Here is a 16,261-nt window from a genome sequence, read left to right on the forward strand (position 1 = left end):
ATGTTCACCGGTCCCCAGGAACAATGTTCACCAGCCCCCAGAAACAATGTTCACCGGCCCCTGGGAAGATTGTTTACCGACCCCAGAAACAACATTCACTGGCCCCCAGGAACAAGGTTCACCGATGCCCGGGAACAATGTTCACTAGACCCCGGGAAGCATTCACCAGACCCCAGGAATGACGTTCACAAGCCCTCAGGAACAGTTTTCATTAACCTCCAGAAAACCCCCTTTAGAATATTCTTCTGGTCAAGGATGCTAAGGTAAACAGTGCTAGCACCCAAAGGAAAAGAAAAGCTGCACTGTCCGTCTAGACACTTTCTACTAATATGCATCTAGCACAAACCTTCTCATAATTTATCATTATGCCATGAGTAGTGTCCTTTCCTCTCCAACATGCCAATGTTTGCCTAAAAACCCTGCGGGCGCTATGAGTACACTCAGAGATGTGGCAGAAAAAGAGAACAACAAAAGTACTCATGGACACCCACTCATTCATCCATATGGTCACTCACTCACTCATCCACATACTCATTCATCCAACATGCGCTCACACACCATCTTATCTTTATCTGCTCTCTTTCGGTCATCGCCCATTTATCCATCCACTCTTATATTCATTCTTCCATGCAATGAATCACACTATGAATCCTCTCTCTCTCCCTCTCACTCTGGGCCTCATTACGACCCTGGCGGACCGCAGTGGTGGTCGGAACGCAGTTAATGTGGGGATTATGAGTCCATTCTCCACCGGCAAATACATAACTGTAGCCCCACCATGTAAAGGCTGGTGGAGACGGGATGCAGCAGGCCAGCTGGCCCAGTAGGAAACAGTCCACAACATTCTTCCTGAAGGCTGGTGAACATTGTTTCTGAGGACCAGTGAACACTGTTCCCAGAGTATGGTGATCATTGTTCCTAGAGACTGATGAACATTGTTCCTGGGGTCAGTGAACATTGTTCCTGGGGGCCGGTAAACAATGTTGCTAGGGTCTGGTGAATTTTGTTCCCAGGCACCGTTGGAACATTGTTCCCAGAGTTGGTGAACACTGTCCCTGGGGTCTGGTGAACATTGTTCCTGGTGTGAGAGAACATTCTTCCCCGGGTGCAGTGAACATTGGTGGTCATTCCAACCCTGGCGGTCCATGACCGCCGGGTTGGAGGACCGCGGGAGCACCGCCGACAGGCCGGCGGTGCTCCAATGGGCATTCCGACCGCGGCGGTAAAGCCGCGGTCGGACCGGCAACACTGGCGGTCACCCGCCAGTGTACCGCCGCCCATTGGAATCCTCCAAGGCGGCGCAGCTAGCTGTGCCGCCGAGGGGATTCCGACCCCCCCTACCGCCATCCAGTTCCCGGCGGTCCGCCCGCCGGGAACCAGATGGCGGTAGGGGGGGTCGCGGGGCCCCTGGGGGCCCCTGCAGTGCCCATGCCACTGGCATGGGCACTGCAGGGGCCCCCGTAAGAGGGCCCCTAAATGTATTTCACTGTCTGCTGCGCAGACAGTGCAATACGCGACGGGTGCAACTGCACCCGTCGCACAGCTTTCACTCCGCCGGCTCGATTCCGAGCCGGCTTCATCGTGGAAGCCTCTTTCCCGCTGGGCTGGCGGGCGGCCTGAAGGCGGCCGCCCGCCAGCCCAGCGGGAATGTCAGAATTACCGCCGCGGTCTTTCGACCGCGGAACGGTAACCTGACGGCGGGACTTTGGCGGGCGGCCTCCGCCGCCCGCCAAGGTCAGAATGAGGGCCATTGTTTCTTGTTTCTGGGGTCAGTGAATAATCTTCCCAGAGGCCGGTGAACGTTGTTTCTAGGGTTGGTGAACATTCTTCCCAAGGGCCGGTGAACGTTGTTCCCAGGATCTGGTGACCATTGTTCCCAGGTGAATGTTCTGGTGAATTGTCCCAGGTGAATTGTTCTGGGGAATGTTGTTTCCAGGGTCGGTAAACATTGTTCCTGGGGTCTGTTGAACATTGTTCCTGGGGTTGGTGAACATTGTTCCTGGGGTTGGTGAACACTGTTCCTGGGGTCTGTTGAACATTGTTCCCGGGATTGGTGAACATTGTTCCTGGGATTGGTGAACATTGTTTCTGGGGTCTGTTGAACATTGTTCCTGGGGTTGGTGAACATTGTTCCTGGGTTTGGTGAACATTGCTCCTGATGTGAGTGAACATTCTTCCACGTGGGCCGGTGAACATTGTTCCTTGGAGGTTGGTGAACATTGTTTCTGGGGTCAGTCAATAGTCTTCCTGGAGGCCGGTGAACATTGTTTCTGGGGATGCTGAACATTCTTCCTGGGGGCTCGTGAATGTTGTTCCCGGGGTTTGGTGAACATTGTTCCCAGGGTCTGGTGAACATTGTTCCCAGGGTCGGTGAACATTGTTCCTGGGGTCTGGTGAACGTTGTTTCCGGGCTCTGGTGAACATTGTTTCTGAGGGCCAGTGAATATTTTTCCTGGGGTCTGTTGAATATTGTTCCTGGGGTCTGGTGAACATTGTTCCTAAGGGTCGGTGAACTTTGTACCTGAGGGCTGGTGAACATTGTTCCTGATAGCTGAGGGCTGGTGAACATTGCCCCTGGGAGTGCTAACTGCGATAAAAGGAGCTCTTCCTTAGGCCCATATTTATACTTTTTGACGCACAACTGCGCCAACGCAGTTGTGCGTAAAAAAAGTTACCGCCGGCTAACGCCATTCCAACGCGCCATGCGGGCGCCTTATTTATGGAATGACGTTAGCCGGCGCTGCGGACTGGTGTGCGTCAAAAAATATGACTCACACCAGGCAGCGCCGGCGTATGGGAAAATGGAGGTTGGGTGTCAAAAAATGGGGCAAGTCAGGTCTGAGGCAAAATTCAGGCCTCAACCCGATTTGCGCCATTTATTTTGATGCACCACCCCCATGGGAATGACTCCTGTCTTAGCAAAGACAGGAGTCATGCCCCCTTGCCCAATGGCCATGCCCAGGCCACTTGTGTCCCCTGGGTATGGTCATTGGGCATAGTGGCATGTAGGGGGGCCCAAATCAGGCCCCCCTATGCCACAAAAAAAATACGAAAAAAAATACTTACCCCAACTTACCTCAACTTCCCTGGGATGGGTCCCTCCATCCTTGGGTGTCCTCCTGGGGTGGGCAAGGGTGGCATGGGAGGGCACCTCTGGGCTCCTTCTGAGCCCACAGGTCCCTTAACGCCTGCCCTGACCCAGGCGTTAAAAAACGGCGCCCATCAGGCTGTGCGTCGTTTTTTAAGGCCTGCCCCCTCCTGTGCGTCAAAATGACGTCAGAGTATAAATATGGGGCACAGGCCTTAAAGTCATTTTTTGGAAGGGAACACCTACCTTGCATATAATTAACGCAAGGCTGGTTCCCCCTTCCAAAAAATGGCGCACATGGTGGAACTTTGACGCCCGCGGCGTCGGACGTCAAAGTATAAATATGGGGCAGGGTTTGCGCTGATTGTGCGTCAAAAATTTGACGCACATTCAGCGCAAACAGAGTATAAATATGCCCCTTAGTGTGTTCTTGAGGAGTCAGGGAGGAAGTACCTTAAGGGTTGCCTTTTCTCAACTTTGGCTAACTACTGGTTGCAGGCGTGCAGGTGCAGCCTCAATTCTTCCTGTTCTGACCCCATCCTCTCCTTCAAGCGGCCTTCTGTAGGGTTAGGAGATGCCTGGCCTTGCCCCGTGGCAGAATACCGGGCTCCCCTCCAGTGACAAGAAACAGCAGCTCACTGTGTCCCATGCGTTTGTCACCTGCCAGTATATTCCTCAGTATTAGCATATTATTCATAAATGTTGTTCTGCTTTAAATTTGCAGAGATGAGGGACATGAAGTTCCCTCCCACCTTCCTTGTGAGATAGAGCCTAAATGTCCCTGAGTTGGAAAGAAAGTAAACAAGCATTTACAATGCAACGGGTCTCGCGTTTGCTCATGTTAGAGCTGATCACGTTGTAAACTCCTAACCCGACTTTTCACCTATCGGGAAAAAATTCATTTATGTACATAACCCGAAAAAGTGAAATTAACTATGTAAAGCGCTCAACTTCTGACAAGCGAGATCGCGCTCCTAAATTAGAGAAAAAGAAGTCCACGAGCCCGATGGAAAACAGCGAGCCTCGCATGTTTTCTGTACTTGGTCGCTGCGCTCGAGGAGGGCTAGCTACCGGAAAAGGCATGACATATGCGTGCCTTCGACTAATGAAAGCAAGCAGATTTTATTAGGCAAGCACACGAACCAATAAAAAACACTGACGTGAAGTTGACAGGGCTCCGAGCCCTTTTCTAAGTACTAAAGCGTCTCGCTGCGATACGCATGCGCGAGCGCATGCAACGCAGGCTTGACCCTAAAAAGGATTGGGCTGACCCCCGCTAAGATGTTGCCACAGGCCCCCCCTTAAACGTGTTTGGTCAAATTAATCCCTTTTGTTTAAAGTGTTGGGTTCGAGCCACTAATTCAACGTTACATTTATGTTAGCATAATGTTGCAGAACGTTATCAGACTCACGCTTTGTTAAAATATAGGTTTTCTTTACAGTGCATCAAAGATTGTTGCTCTCGAAGACTTTTAATCTAAAGTTTGTTTTGCCTAATGACGTTCCTTTTTTCAGTCTTTCAATCCGGAATGGGAAGTGGAAATAAAGAGACAAGGATGCCAATCGTCGATGTAAAAATTCCGAAGTAGATGAAGTAGAGAGAGCAAACCTGAAAGGTGCAATTAGACCGAATCTCTTGACTGTTCCAGTCCAACGCCATGGTTCTACAACATTGTTCTACGACATGGTCATATGACATGGTTCTGTTACCTGGTTCTATGTCATGGTTCTACAGCATGGTTCGACGACATGGGTCCGACATGGCTTTATGCCGTGGTTCTACGACATGGTTTTACGACAAGGACGTACGCCATTGTTCTATGACGAAGTTCTATGACATGTTTTCTACGCCATGGTTCTATAACATGGTGCTGTGACATGGTTCAATGACATGGTTTTACGTCAACTGATTCTAACATTTAACATTTGAAAAGCAGACTTCACATTTCATTAATCAATAGTTTATTCAAGCATCAAGAAGTAAAACCTGTATTTAGTATTATTATGTAAATATGGATTCAGTCGAAAAATGTCCCAGCTGGAAAACTATGACATTTTCAGATTTTTTAGCTGATTCTTAATTCATGACAACACATAAGCCCATTCTTATATATTACTTGTCACCAAGTTACATTTACAGAAATTGAATTAGGAAGTCATGGAAAATAACATGTTAAAAGTATAAATTCTGCTTGTAAAATCAAGAAATGAAAATACCTGCGCTGTAGCCATGTTATGCAAGAACATATTTACAACTACAACAGAATAATAGAGACATAGTAAAGAACAAGCTTACCAGGTGTAGATATTTTTTAATATATATTGTTATTCTACAATATTTGTATACCATTTATTATGAATGCAATATGTAAATAACGACAAAATATTTTGGCATTAAGCAGATATTTTTATTAACTCACGTTTGAGAAGACGAAGTACAGACTAGAGAGTATGAACCCTAAGTATTACAGGGAGACAGAATACGAGCCATATTCTAAAGATACAGGCTGTTGTAGAAAATACCTAGCAAAGCCCATATATGTATCCACAAACCGTTTGCTCATGCTGTGGAGGCAGAAGGTGGTACCTGGCTCGGGGATTGCGGAAGAAAGACTCCTCAGGGGCCACGATGTAAATAGTTAATGACGTTGTAAATGTACTTTGCGCTGTTATAGCACAATCTGTAGCCCTATGGGCCATTGATATTTATTATTTATGATATTTTCTTCTTTTTATACATTCTATGTGTGTGTTATTGTTTTATATGAATAAAGTCTTTTAACAGCAGCAGCCATTTTTCATTGCGCAACACATGGCTATTCTGTCTATATGCCAATGTTACATTAATTCATACCAGTATTCAATAAAGGACACCATTTACTGATTAGCAAGTGCAAAGTTTCTCTAGAGGTCACCATTTGTAAACAAGACTCCTAACATAGTTGTAAACGTAAAGAAAAGACACAGTCGAGCTGGTTGTAAATACACTGATTTGTCATTGCCCTAAATCCACTCCAGAGCCACTTATGCAGCATAAGGGCACCAGGACAGGGGGTTTGAGGAATCCGTGCAACAGTGTTGGTCATATAGACATCCATGGTGACAGGCATGGAGCCCGTGGAGGGACCGCGAGGAATGTGTGAACATGGACATATAGGCGGTGATTCTAACCGCGGCGGGCGGCGGTCGCCGCCCGCCATGCGGTTACCGCCAAATGACCGCACCGCGGTCACAAGACCGCGGCGGCCATTCTGGCTTTCCCGCTGTGCTGGCGGGCGACCGCCAAAAGGCCGCCCGCCAGCACAGCGGGAAAGACCCAGCAACGATGAAGCCGGCTCCGAATGGAGCCGGCGGAGTTGCTGGAGTGCGACGGGTGCAGTAGCACCCGTCGCGAATTTCAGTGTCTGCTAGGCAGACACTGAAATTCCTTTTGGGGCCCTCTTACAGGGGCCCCTGCAGTGCCCATGCCATTGGCATGGGCACTGCAGGGGCCCCCAGGGGCCCCGCGGCACCCCCTACCGCCATCCTGTTCCTGGCGGGAGACCCGCCAGGAACAGGATGGCGGTAGGGGGTGTCAGAATCCCCATGGCGGCGGAGCGCGCTCCGCCGCCATGGAGGATTCTCAAGGGCAGCGGAAAGTCGGCGGGACACCGCCGACTTTCCGTTTCTGGCCGCGGCTGAACCGCCGTGGTCAGAATGCCCAGCGGTGCACCGCCAGCCTGTTGGCGGTGCTACCGCGGTCATTCGCCCTGGCGGTTTTTACCGCCAGGGTTAGAATGACCCCCATAGTAACTTGACAGGCTGTGTAAAGCGCTTCGGATACTCACACAAATGGAGTGAGGTGCTTGCGGACCCTGGAAAGGCTACGTGCAGCGTAGGCATTTGGGGACCCTGAGAAGAAGTTAGGGTGTATGAAGGTGTAAAGTGCTTGGCCATATGTGCAGATAATTTCAGTGTCTTTGGAAACATGAAACCTGGATCACAACGTGTGGAGTATGGTGCAAGCGAGCCACAGTGTTTAGGGCACTGTAACAGGCTGGTGGAGATATTTAGGGCAGGAGACAGTTTTCAGGCATATCACTTTTATTCGAAGTGCACATCTGCAACAAATGTAGTCACAGCATCTGGTTCGACAGTGGCAACCAGGATGACCCAACAATGACCTAATCACACTGAACACACATCTTTTGGAATCCATCTATCTATTACTCTATTACTGAGGCAGTCAGCATCTTGGACACACCTCTAGTCTTCTTGGCTCTTCTGCTTGCTTCTACTGGCTAGGGCTGATACCCTCATTGAACCACCTGGCTTCCTCAACCTTATTCTGAATACCGTAGTAGAGGAGTACTGTCTCAGTCTTTCCTTTTAGCTGGCTTGACATCGGGGACATAAAGACACTTTAACATCTGAAATGTTGCTGTTCCCACCTCTACCAGATCCCCCTTGCTGCTGAGGCTACATGACTAGAAAGAATTGTTCAGTGATCCTTCTTGTTGTCCTACCACTTAGGGAGCTGACACCAAGTCCAACTAAAGTTCATTACTGTTGTGGAATGCACACTAAAAACAGTGGGACAGATGTACAAGAAGGTGGCGCACCAGCTGTGATGCAGCACTTTTCTTGCGCCCCCCCTTACTGGCACCTAATGACACCAAGGCAGCGCCGTATTTACAATACGGCGCACCATGGTGTCCATTAGGACAATAGCATCATAATGTGAAGAATAGTGGAACTTCGCAGGATTAGTGCCATAAATAATGGTGTTAATACTGCAAAGTAAAGGGAAGCCCATTGACAGTAACGGGTGCGTCATTTTAACACCTGCTCTGAGCAGGTGTTAAAAATTATGCTAAAAATGGTGCAGTGAAGTGTTGTGAATTTCACTGTGACATTTTTATGGGCCTCCCACTATTGGAATGTCTCCACTTGCATACATTAGGCCTGGCACAGGCATAATGTGGTGCAAGGTATCGCAAAGTGGCGCAATACAAGCATTGCACCAGTTTCTAAATATGGCGAAGGAGAATGTCCTCCTTAATGTCACATTGGCTTAAAAAAATGACGCTATTGTGGTGCTAAAAGGCGCTAGGGCCCTGTAAATCTGGCCCACTATGCTTCAAATGTCTCAGCTTCTAATGGCAGACACGCTCCCAGTATCATCTACACTGATTGCTAAAATTTACACCAAAAGGAAATACATTTTTTTAACTCAGCAGCCTAATTACAGAGGCTTCTCATCTGGACTGATTTCACTTACGACTACTATGTAGTCTGTTTCCTATTTCTGCAATTTATTCTAGCTTGACAGCCATACTGAATTTGCTTCTCAATGTACTTTAAGAGTCAACTAGGATTGTATATCTTCAGTCCACTACATTCTCTAAAGTGCAATTACACTGTACTAAACTTTTGAATACTCCGCTACATGTAACCCCTGCTTGGGGGGGGGGGAATTAGGTCAGATCTCAAGACTTTCAAGTCATTTCTCTTGTCTCCTCTTCACGTTTGGTGGGTAGGACAATGAAACTGTCTACGCTGGTACTCAGGTACTGCTCATCTTATGGCCCGCTCATATAAATATACCCATATTGCCTAGCATGATCATTATGTTTCCTCATCTCGTCCACTGATATGCATGCAGCACAAAGTTAAATTTCCAATGCGCATTACTCTTACACAGCTAACCTCAGTGACCTGCACAGTGTTCACACATTGTGCATCGCTCACAAGTCATTCCTTGTCCCACCGGCCTAGTCTGTCCTCCAAAAAGACAAGAAACCTCAACAAAGGTGATGGTATTTCCATTCCTTTTAAGGCCTCTCTAAACTGCATGACAATTCCCATTGAGAGCCTATACCCAACAAATACATATCCTGTACCACGCACCCAAAAGCAACACTTTCACAGCCAAGGGCTGTAGGAAAGTGGAATATTATGCAGGGAGGCTGGTTAGGTCTCACTATGCAGTACTGTCATAATACTCCAAACCGAGTCATTTGGATTCACACTAATAAATCCTTTGTTCAATCCTAGTGGAGTGGCACTGAGCAGTCAGGCTTTACTTAGACCAGGGTTCTGCAAAGTCGATCCTGGAGAGCCGGGTCCATGACAGATTTTTAGCATATCCACATTTAGAAAAATGTAGATTTCTGAAACATCTTTTTTATGAATGTGGATATGCTAAAAACATGGCAAGTAAAATTTACAGGCAACCTGATCATGTAAGGGATTGAATCAAAGCAGAAATGCAAAATATGCTTGACCTGGGAGTCTCTGAGCACTCAGATAGATCCTGGGCTAGCTCAGTGGTGCTGGTCCCAAAACCACAGTCTCAGAATGGGAGAAGAGAGATGAGGTTTTGTGTTGACTATAGAGTGCTCAATAAAGTAACCAAGACAGATGCTCATCCAATCCTCAGGGCAGATGAGCTCATAGATACACTGGCATCTGCCAAGTATCTCAGCACTTTTGACCTTACTGCAGGCTATTGGCAGATTAAGTTGTCAGAAGATGCTAAACCAAAAACAGCATTTTCAACCACTGGAGGGCACTACCAATTCACAGTAATGCCCTTTGGTCTGAAGAATGCACCTGGCACTTTTCAGAGGGGCTGGTGAAACAGTTCTCCAAGGTCTGGAAGCCTTCAGTAAAGCATATCTAGATGATACAGCTGTCTTTAGCTCCACCTGGGATGACCACCGGGTCCACCTTTGGAATGTTTTAGAGGCTCAACAGAAAGCAGGCCTTACTATCAAGGTTTCAAAGTGCCAGATAGGGCATGGGAAAGTGGTTTATTTGGGGCACCTAGTAGGTGGGAAACAGATTCAGCCACTACAGGCCAAGATCCAAACCATTTTGGAATGGACTCCCCTTATCACACAGACCCTGGTAGAGCCTTTTTAGGTCTCATTGGGTATTACCGGAGGTTCATTAAGAACTCCGCTTCATTGGTACCCCTCTTAATGACCTCACCTCCAAGAAAATGCCTAAAAAGGTATTATGGACAGCCAGCTGTTCAAAAGCTTTTGAGGAACTTAAACAGGCCATGTGCTCTGCACCTGTTCTAAAGAGCCCAAACTACTGCAAGAACTTCATAGTTCAGACTGATGCTTCAGGGGTAGGGGTTGGGGCAGTTCTCTCACAACTTAATACAGAGGGCCAGGATCAACCAGTAGCTTTTATTAGCAGGTTGACCACCAGAGAAAAGTGTTGGTCAGCAACAGAGAGGGAGGCCTGTGCTGTGGTCTGGGCCTTGAAGAAGCTGAGACCATACCTTTTTGGTACTCACTTCATTGTTCAGACAGACCCAAAACCTCTCTTATAGCTTAAACAGATGAAAGGAGAAAACCCCAAATTGTTGAGATGGTCCATTTCCCTACAGGGTATGGACTTTACAGTAGAACATAACCCTGGGAGTACCCACTCCAATGCAGATATTTCCACTTAGTCAATGAAGACTCATCTGGGCAAGGTTAGCCTTATTGTCCCCTGTTTGGGGGGAGGGGGGTTATATAGGAAAGTACCCTCTTTCTTGGGATGGTTACCCCCATTTTCTGCCTGATGTCAGTGTGCTTGGCTGCGTTCACTGGGATCCTGCTAACCAGGATCCCAGTGATTATGCTCTCCCTCCCAAAAGTCTGTATTTCACGCACAGTTGGCATACTGGTGCCCCATTAAAAGTCCCTAGTATATGGTGGTACCACTGGAACTGCAGGGGTCTTTGCTCCACAGGCCAGCTTGTCTCGTGATACAGTGGTTTGACTGCCAAGCCAATGGCAGTCGTACCGCCGCCGTGAGGGTGCACAGACCACCAAACTCGCAATGAGGCCCTAAATCTAGGGCATTTAGGGCCATATTTATACTTTTCGACGCACAACTGCGCCAACGCAGTTGTGCGTCAAAAAATCTAACGCCGGCTAACGCCATTCTGAAGCGCCATGCGGGTGCCGTATTTATTCAATGATGTTAGCCGGCGGAGCTGCCTGGTGTGCGTGAAAAAAAATGACGTACACCAGGCAGCGCCGGCGTAGGGGCATATGGAGCTTGGGCGCCAAAAAATGGGGCAAGTCAGGCTGAGGCAAAATTTTCACCTCAACCCGATTTGCGCCATTTTTTTTAACTCCCAACCCCCATTGAAATGACTCCTGTCTTAGCAAAGACAGGAGTCATGCCCCCTTGCCCAATGGCCATGCCCAGGGGACTTCTGTCCCCTGAGCATGGTCATTGGGCATAGTGGCATGTAGGGGGGCACAAATCAGGCCCCCCTATGCCACAAAAAAAAATACTTACCTGAACTTACCTTAAGTTCCCTGGGATGGGTCCCTCCATCCTTGGGTGTCCTCCTGGGGTGAGCAAGGGTGGCAGGGGGTGTCCCTGGGGGCATGGGAGGGCACCTCTGGGCTCCTTCCGAGCCCACAGGTCCCTTAACGCCTGCCTTGTCCAGGCGCTAAAAAACGACGCAAAAGCGGCTGGACGTCATTTTTTTTGACCCGCCCACTCCCAGGCGTGAATTTTGCCCGGGAGTGTAAATACGGCGCACATGCCTCAGAGTCACTTTTTTAGACGGGAACGCCTACCTTGCATATCATTAACGCAAAGTAGGTGTCCACGCAAAAAAATGATGCAAACTCCATGGACTTTGGCGCTAGACGCGTCTAACGCCAAAGTATAAATATGGAGTTAGTTTTGCGTCGGAATTGCGTCAAAAAAAACGACGCAATTCCGGCGCAAACAGAGTATAAATATGCCCCCAGGTGTATAGTAAAATGTTGCACACATTCTTTTGCCAGGTAATGGAGAAACACAGTGCTGTGCAATCAGCTGAAGGGTGTGTTGGAACTGACTATGTGGGAAGAGGGGTTTCTCGTATTGAAGGAGGAGAGCCTAGGAGGGAGAACTGTGCAGGGTCTTGTATCATGAACTATTGGCATTTAGGAGAGTGCAGAAGGCTGCCAGACCAATGTTCATGGCGTACAGCTAGAGCTTTATGGCATAAGCTATTCAAGCTAAAACTGGAAGACATTAGAGGGAAAAGTTTGTTGCAGCCTTAAAGAGGAAGAGGAGTGGAGGCTTAGGCTGAAAGCTCATGTGGCGTATGGTTACATTCTGTTTGGACTTTTTGTGCTTTATAATGTTTGAACGTCCATATAAAACTTTTGCTGCCTCCTTTCATCCTGTTTAAAGCTGTGACAAACTCAAAATCCACTGAACTGCTTAAATAAGAACTTCACATTACAACGCAATTCTCCTGCCTCTCTTGAATACATTATTGTAGATGATCTGAAAAAAAATTAAAAACTCTTTAAAACATGTCTTCTATTGAAATATAACTCTATAGTGTAAACCCCCCTTCTCTTTTTCCCTACTTCTTTTCCTTTTTCTATTTTAAGCACATTTCTCATTTGGGCGGGGAGGAGGGGATTAAGCTAGTCTCTAGAATGTTACTGAAATCTTAATTCTTGTTATAATGTACCAACTACTTATATATATTCAGCAGAGTATTTCTTTGTAAGCATATAAGTGTAATTTACTCTTTATGTATATTGGCTTATTCCCCTTGTGTTTTCCCCCACCTGTTACCCTATGGGTACATTTCTTTTGTTGAGGAATGCAGCCTACTTTAGAATGTTGAGTGAAGAGTGTAGTGGAATGGTGACAGGGAACTGAAAGAAGTGGAAAGTAGAGACTGAATAAAAACTATTGCACTCATCTTTTACGTTCCGTCTTTAAAACATTGGCAACGATTTTCCTGCGTAAGGGGGCAGTGTCAGTCTCCTCTCCTTCTGCCTACATCCAGTTCTACTCTCTAAGATTTATCGTCTTTATGAGTTGCTGAAGCACAAAGATCGACGTCTCCGGTGAGCTCTTCCCTTCTCATTAGTGATGCCCACACTGGAGCCCAGAAATAAGACACTCCTCCAGCCACTGAAACAAGGTACTGTACAATTATGGTGGTCATTATGGCTTCTGTCTTATGTCTTCTGACCGCCAGGGTAAAGGGGCGGAAGCACCACCAAAAGGCACATCATGACCGTGGCAGGTTTGCCACTTGCAATCCGCAACAACACCACTCATACCACCATGGCGGTATGAACCGCCGGGCTGGAGATCTTCATCTCCGACCCGGCGGCCCCCAGAGTGCCGCAGGCAGTATTGTGGCCCGGCCTAGTGCTATGTTTTCCACAGCGGTAGCCCCTCCACGAAAATTATGGCAGTAGGGCTACCGGTAACAGCAAATTTCTTCCCTGTCACCGGCAGGTGGGTCCCTCACACCCCCCTCCCCCATCGAGCACCTGACCTCCCCACCCCCATACAAACACAAGCCCCCTCACCCCCCAATCCATACACTAACCCCACACCCCCATCCACACACTAACCTCCACCCCTTATCCATACACTAACCCCCACACCCTCATACGTGCATACACCTGCAGACACATACACACTCACACACATGACACCAATTCATGCACCCACAGACAGGCATACACTACACAACTGCCCCTACCTCCACAACCATACACGCATTCACTCATACATCCCAACACGCATTCATACACACATATATACAGACATCCAAACACGCACTCAGGCACGCATACACACTGACATGCAGACACGCACTCACACATTCATTTACACACTCAGTCACACACACACAACACCCCCACTCCCTTCCCCTGTCGGTCGATCACCTTACCTGGTGGTCGTGGTGGTCGTCCGGGAGGGAACGGGGTCCATGCTGCTTGCTCCGCCAGCAGCGCCCCATCAACACAACACCGCCATGCCTATTACTAAGTAGCAATAGGCGTGGCAGTGTTGTGTTGACGTAGTGGTGCCAGGGGAGCAACCTCCACTGCACCCCCAACCGCCAGTATGGCTGCTGGCGGCTCTCCACCCAATTTATGGAGGAGAGCCGCCAGCAGTCATAATACGGCGGTCTGTAGACCGCTATCACTGGCGGTCTTGTGGCTGGCGGGACTTCAGCGGTCTACGTTGTAGATCGCCAAAGTCATAATGACCACCTAAGTTTCTTCAATTCCCTCCCTCTAGCTTTCAAGCAGCCGCTTCACGTTCTGCCCAAAATCACCATTTTTTACAGTTTAAAAGTACCAAGCAAATCTACGATTTTGGGAACCTTCCCCAACTTATACATTCCTTCTATGTTCTATGTTCAACTTCCAAATGCTCCGGTTACTCTCCAGCTCCTTGTTGAGTGAAGGCTCTTGAAGTTCTTCTCTCCTCAGAGACTGCTGCAGGACTTCGGATTCCTCCCACATCAGGGTGAGTCCCTTCACTCTCGCCAGCAGCGCAGCTTCTGTGTCGAGCGAGGCCTCTTGAATTTCCTCTCTCCTCAGAGGCTACTACAGGACTTCCAGACTCCTCCCCGACCCCCTCCCTGAGACTGACACGCACCCAGAGCCTCTTCTTCATGAAACCTAGCGTGACAGTGACAGGCACACTAAGGAAAAGACCGCGTTTTCCTCATTTACTCTTTCGGTCACACGTACACCATAGTGAACTTACAGCAAAAAAAACATCTTTATTCTTCAATATTAATTTAACTACTGCATGTCCTACAACAGAATTTCCTCATAATAATTGTTGTGAGATTTGCATTTAAAGCTAAACTTTAAAGGAAATACATTATATATTGTCTTAGGTTGTATCGCCACCTTGCGGCTTTTTTTGGTATTTATCTTCCTTATTTCAGCAAGTCTAAACACACTAATTTATATGTTGATCATGTGTATTTCGATTAAAACTGCTGATGCATTAAGAATATATTATACAGAATTCACCAGTGTAGCAGGAGATACTGGAACTTAGAGTTAATCACATTAAGGTACACTTTAACTATACTGTGTAAGCTTCTACACTTAAACATTTAAATCTTTCCCAAGTAAATTCCTGTTATTAATATGGCAGCTGCCAGCATGTCACAGCCTCCACCTTTTCTAAACGAACTAGGGGAACCTAATGAAACATGGAAAGAGTGGTTAAACAATTTTTAATCTTACCTGATAGCTATTCAGCCCTGTAAGGAAACAACATATTTTATTACATAATTTAGGCACACATGGCAGGCAAATATTCAAAACAGTTCCGGAACCCGACACTACACAAGATGATAATGGTGAAGAAACAGACAAATACAGAATTACTTTAATAAAATTAAAAAATCATTTTGGGGAAAAAACTAACATAGTTCTTGAACACCACATATTCTTCAGCCGTGTCCAAGGCAAACAGAAAAGTGCAACCAATTAAATAGCAGTGCTGCAAGGGTTAAGCAACTTATGTCAGTTTCAAGAATTGAATGATTCTCTAATTAGAGATCAATTGGTGGGATGCACAAATAATTAAAATAAACAACAAAAATTACTTCCAAAACAAACTAATTTACAGGAAGCTATAGAAGTAGCTGTCAGTAAAACACACAGATTTGTGCACGAAGGAAATAAAAACACCTGCTTCAACTGAGCATATATCTTAAATAATGGAAGAAGAAGAATAAACCAACATATGTAAAGTAAAGGTTACGAATGACACTGTAAAGAAATCGCTGCACCACAGATGCTTCTTTTTCTTCTTTATTCTTCAGATAAGAAATACACATCCAACCCTGGCAGGTCTTATCAACAACTGCCTGCCTTACAATCTAATCATAACATTCCAGTTTCCTCCCAGTTGCTAAGCAGCCCACTAAGATTCCTTTGAATAGAATACAACATATCTCCCTTCTTACAATAACAAAATTATCTAAAAACAACAAGAAAAAAACAATAAATAACATAAACTAACACAAGAAAACACGTAAACACAACTACTCTGTATAATAATCTTTCATATATTCTGGTTTCTTGAATACTCTCTGTGACCTTCTCACCCCTCTTGACTCCTCGACACCACGGCCACACCCAACCTGCTTCTTCCACTCAGCTACTTCCATTTCACTGCATCTGACAACATCAGCCATATTCCATCTTTTACCGTAGCTTAAAACCACACTATAACACTTCACTCCCCCAACCATTTTTGGTTCTGACCACTTTGACAAACCCTTCCTGCCACCATGCCATACTCTGGTTCGCACCCAGTCCCCAACTGCAACCACACATTCCTTCGGTTTTCCCAATACACTTTCGTCATACTTCTCTTGCACCCCCT

At 47.0% G+C, this 16,261-nt stretch overlaps 1 protein-coding gene across 1 annotated transcript in view; it reads left to right on the forward strand.

The window, feature by feature from the left end:
• Nucleotides 1-5,875, forward strand: part of LOC138283740 (astacin-like metalloendopeptidase) — a 67,900-nt gene extending 62,025 nt beyond the window's left edge. The window contains exon 14 of the mRNA XM_069221786.1: nt 4,604-5,875. The gene's annotated coding sequence lies outside the window, so the exon portion shown is untranslated. The remainder of the gene's footprint in view (nt 1-4,603) is intronic.
• Nucleotides 5,876-16,261: the final 10,386 nt, after the last annotated feature.

Source organism: Pleurodeles waltl, chromosome 3_1 (genome assembly GCF_031143425.1).
Source record: "Pleurodeles waltl isolate 20211129_DDA chromosome 3_1, aPleWal1.hap1.20221129, whole genome shotgun sequence".
Taxonomy (NCBI): Eukaryota; Metazoa; Chordata; class Amphibia; order Caudata; family Salamandridae; genus Pleurodeles; species Pleurodeles waltl.